A 5471-nucleotide genomic window follows, 5' to 3' on the forward strand; every position below is an offset into this window, starting at 1 on the left:
TTATGTAAGCAAGTTTGTCGTGATGATGGTATATTTGGGCATGGTATTTCATAGGCTGTTTAGTCTACTGTAATGGTTTTAGGTAGACATATTTGTTGTGATGATGGTATCTCTGGTTGTAACTTACAAGGTAATGCATGAGAAGCTAACCGAGGAGAAGAAACACATGTGGAATTAGTAGGCAAAGTAGGATTAACAGATGGAGTAAAATTAGAACTCTTACCACTGGTTGAAGAAGAATCATTAGAAGAACCAACTGCTGCAGGAGAGACAAGTTCAGCCGAGTGATTTGAGTGAGTTGGATGACTTATGGGAATGAAAGGCAAATAATTTGGAGTAGAATGATCTGATTTGGATGACATTAAAGAATCTGAACTGACTTTTGAAAAACCAGAAGAAACAGGGAAGTCATTTTCAGTAAACCTCACACTAGGAGTGACAAAGATTTTACCATCTGGACTAGGACATTTATACCCTTTCTGAATCAAACTATATCCTACAAAGACACATTGATGGGAATGAAAACTAAACTTATGTTTGTTAAACACTCTAAGAAATGGAAAACATGCACAGCCAAACACCTTCAAAGTTGCATATGATGGTTGAAAGAGTTGATAAGGTGATGCATGCTGTAAAACTTCAGTAGGCATTCTATTAATTAGATATACAACAGTTTCAAAAGCAAGCCACTAAAAATGCAATGGCATGGATGCATGAGCTAATAAGGTCAATCCTGTTTCTACCACATGCCTATGTTTCCTCTCACTTCTTCCATTTTGTTGATGACTATAGGGACAAGAATGTCTAAACTGAATGCCTTCACTAGTAAGATAAGGAATTAAGGCAGCATTATCATGATTATGCAAATTTGGCTTGGTCGCATCAAGGCTAAAACAATATGCACAATTTTTATCATTATGAATACAATCAAAACATGATCTGTCAACACATGGAGTAGCAGCAGCATTGCATTGAGAACCAACCACATGGTTAACATTATTAAAAGCACAATCATCATGTAAGACATCTTCATATGGAGCAATACCAGTAACATTTTGAGAATGAACAGAATCATTTTTATTTTTATTGTCATTATTCGAATTACAAGAAGGCAAAGCACAAGCACTAACATTACTAATATCAGAAACAGAGACACTATCTTTATTAATACAAGCAGACTCAGTATCATTATTAGAAGTAAAGCTAGAATGAGACATTGCTAGGGATCTTAAGGACTTATCTAATTGACAATTATCAGACTGAGATTCAGAGGAACGAGACATTACAACGTTTCCAAAATAGGTGTCTTTTAAGGACTTTTCTTGGGACAATGACTGAGCAGACTGAGATAAGATTTGAGTGGACAGATTTGGAGGAATCACAAGCTAATATAATCCTGCTTTAAGGTCTCCTTGCAGCAGCACAGTCCTAGTAACTTTGTCCTTTGCAACACAACAACTTGAGTTAAATTCAACAACCACATTGTTATTCTTTGTGAATTTGTAAATGCTTAAAAGATTTTTGGTTATTTTGGGTACACATAGAATATTTTTGAGATAAAGACATTTGGATTGCAAATTGCTAGGAAAATAGGAACTACTAGTATGAGAAATGTGTAACAACTCACCATTCCCTATTTGCAACTGCGCAGGATCAGATGTGATGTGATCTGTTGCTCTAGAGTCCATATACCATATTGGATCAGTTAGAGTGGTAGAAGTTGCATAAGAAGCAGATGCAGACTGTGGTAAGAACTGCTGTGGGTGGAAAGCAAGGTGTGCTTGAGGACCAGCTTGTGCATTAGATGCTTGTTGACTTGGAAGACCAGTATAAGTAATCTGGCCAAAGGGCTGAAAAGATTGGTTAGCCGAGTGAGCAGGTTGTCCTCCTGTGTTGAATTGTTGGTGTGAACTTGTATGTGAAAGACCAGTTGATACATTTTGTCCAGAAACAACTGAGGTTCTTGCAGGCTGATAATTGCCAGAGTGAATTTGAACTGGTGTATTGTACTAAAAACCATGATTGGCAAACGGTGATTGAAATCCACCAGAGGATAGTCCATTTCCAGATTGAGGCTAAAATCCTCCAGATAAAAACCTATTTGATTGAGACTGAAATCCACTAGATGATTGGGGCAGAAATCCACCAGATGAAAAACCATTTCCAGATTGAAAACCTCTTGTATTAGACGAATCATACCTATGATAGCATTACATAGCCGTGTGTCTAGGTTTACCACAAACTTGACACATTGGCTTACCTCGACTGTTGAATCTGCCTCTTCCTCTACCAGCATTATTGAACACTGCAGATCTATAATTGTTCCATGCAAAGTCATACTGAAAACTAGGTAACTAAGCTGGAATAGTAGAAGACTCAAATTGATTGAGTGAATTTGTAGGCACAGGATAAGGAGAGTGAGGAGTCTGGTTTTGTAAGGTGCTCAAGGCAGACTTATTAAAGGGTGCAACATTCAGACCTGAGTTATTAAGAGATGCCATATTGTCATGTTTACTGGATGAAGAAGCTTGATTGACCATAGCTATATTAGTAGAGCTATTTGAGAAATCAAAAGAGTTAAATTTCTCAAGTCTTATCTTATACTTTTGTAACAAAAACTTTGCTTCTTGTAAGGTAACAGAATCCAATTTCGATTCAATCCGTGAGGTCAAATTAACAACTGCTGCATCATATTCTGGACCAAGTCCATCAAGAACATGTTGAAGAAGATCTTCTTCAGATACAGCCTGACCACTTGCTGACAAACTATCTGCAATTTCTTTCATCCTTTTAACGTAACTATCTATGCTTAAATCCTTCTTTTGAGTTGTTTGTAATAGGTTCTTTAAGTGCAAAGCTCGAGCTTTAGAGTCAAGTTCAAACTCATTCTCAAGAGCAAATCAGATCTCATGTGAATAACGACACTTTGAGACATATTCAAACATACTTTCTGAGATTGAAGCTAACAGCCAACTGACTAGGAACTTGTTAGTACGTTTCCAGTTCACATAAGCTGGATTAATTTCTTCTTTAATTTCATATTCTTTATCTTTTGGTTCATCAACATTATCCATACATATTTTCTTAGTAAGAATAATAGGAGAAGGAAGGGGTACAGTACCAATTAAGTAGTCTTCCAGTTCATGAGCACCAACGGCGAATAGAATTTGAGACCTCCAGAAGCGATAGTTATCTCTTGTGAGCTTAGGGTTAACAACTTGCAAGCTCGATGAAATTGCAGAGTGTGCAAAATTTTGCGAATTGCTTAGACTATTCAACATCTTTTCAGCTCTAGCAAACTTAGACGGATCAGAATTGTAGGCCATTGACGTTTGTCAAGGCTCTGATACCATGTGGAACTTTAGAGAGTATTCAAACAAACAGAAACGGAGATGAGAGAAAAAGGCAACGAAAATTTTACTTTGTTTCAGTTTTCATTGATAACATAATCTGTTACACGTAAGCTTATATAGTGAGCTGCTAAACTGAAGAAACAAAATTAGTTATAGTGAGGTTACAGAGAGAAAGAACAGACTTCTATTTTGTAACAGAGAAGATGACACTATTTTAGTAAAAGGCTGGAGCTGAGACGACTGCGTTTTTGGTTCTTCATAGAGTGTTCTTTAGTTGAAACGGCAACGTTTCTATGCAGTCTTTTACATTTAAGATAGTAGCGTTTCACAAACCAACATATAATACATCAACTTTTAATTTAATAACTTAAATACTTAAGATTTAATATACACCAAACATCAAATGTTTTGCAAACAAATACAATTCATAATTTTATTTATATCATTTCCAGTTTTACTTAATGTTTTATTCACTTAAATGTGATCATACTACAATTTTTTAGAAGTTTTATGGTAATTTGTACTAAGAGGAGAATATTGTATAGTAAATTATTTTTATCTAGAGGTTATATACAGGGGTGGATCCAACCATTTTTATGGTGGGCCATGGCCCACCCTCAATTGTTTTTTTTAACTATTAATATGTATAATTTATATATTTTGGCCCACCCTAACAAAAATATTAATAGACAAAAATATTAATGTATAATTAATTTTTATTTTGGCCCACCCTAAAAGAAATTCCCGGATCCGCTACTATATATATATATATATATTGGGGTGTACACATCTTCAGTATTTGAATTCCAAGCCTATACTTTTAGTAAAAAAAAATGTACTGAATAAATATTATTCTTTCTCGTGAAGGAGATTAGGGGCGTGCAAAAAAACCCACATCTTCAGTATTTGAATTCCAAGCCTATACTTTTAGTAAAAAAAAATGTACTGAATAAATATTATTCTTTCTCATGAAGGAGATTAGGGGCGTGCAAAAAAACCAGGTTTTTTTTTTTTTAATAAAACCAGGTACCCGGTTCTCTTAAAATAAATACCTGATACCCGAACCGAAAATTCAGGTATCGCATAATAAATATCTGAAACCTATCCGAATTTTCGAGTACCCAAAAATTTACAATCAGTTCGGTTCGGTTAATAGTTTTTTTTGCACACCCCTACTCAAAGGAATCGAATGACATTTCTATATTCAATTAAAGGTCGTGTCTTTGTCTTCAGATTATTTTTCTAATGTTTTCGACCAATTCCCTATAATTCTTTGCCATGTGGGGATGTATTCCAATTTGGTTATTTCTCTTTTTTTGACTTTGACGTGGTATTTGCATTCACAAATGACTAATTTGATTTTCACATAGTAAAAACCTAATTACAATAAAGTTAAAAAAAATAGAAATATAAAATTTAAGAACTTATTTTATACGTAATATTATTTTTAAACTATGTATGAAAATTGATTTTATAACTATATATCGGATTTGAAAATATTGTGTATTTATACATTGTAGAATAATTACAAAGTTTGTTCGTCCTCCAAATAATATAACTTGATAGAGTATCAAAATTATGAAATTATGACAACTTTATCATAGTGCTTATAATTACTTTCCGCCAACCTTTCACCAACTTTATAAAGCGATGACTTTTTGTGTAGCAATATTAATGATCTGCTTAATTTCATTTCCATTTTCTTCCTCTAGTTAATTTTCTCATTCTTTTAGCAATTAGTCTACGACTTTTTGTAGCACTTTTTTAATACAATAAAGGATAAATTGGACTCCGTTTAGGTTTTATAATATAAATATAGGATAAAGTGGAGTGGGTTTAGACTTTTAGGTGTAAACTTGGTAGCAAAAAAATATGATTATGGAAGGTGACTTGAAAACAACAAATGAAATATAAAATTGCATTACCAACCCCAACTATTGCTCAGGTAGGTAGTGATTTTTAATATCCCACCTTCAATTAAACTTCATCTTCAATATAAAAGGGTTTAAAAATGTAATATCATTTTTTTTTTTATTAATTACTTCTAAGTTTTTGCGAATTTGTGATGATCTGAAAGAGAAAAATTTACTAGAAGATAACTTTTTGGTAGCAGTTGTT

The sequence above is a fragment of the Pistacia vera genome, unplaced genomic scaffold, assembly GCF_008641045.1.
Source record: "Pistacia vera cultivar Batoury unplaced genomic scaffold, PisVer_v2 Contig317, whole genome shotgun sequence".
NCBI classification, from domain to species: Eukaryota; Viridiplantae; Streptophyta; class Magnoliopsida; order Sapindales; family Anacardiaceae; genus Pistacia; species Pistacia vera.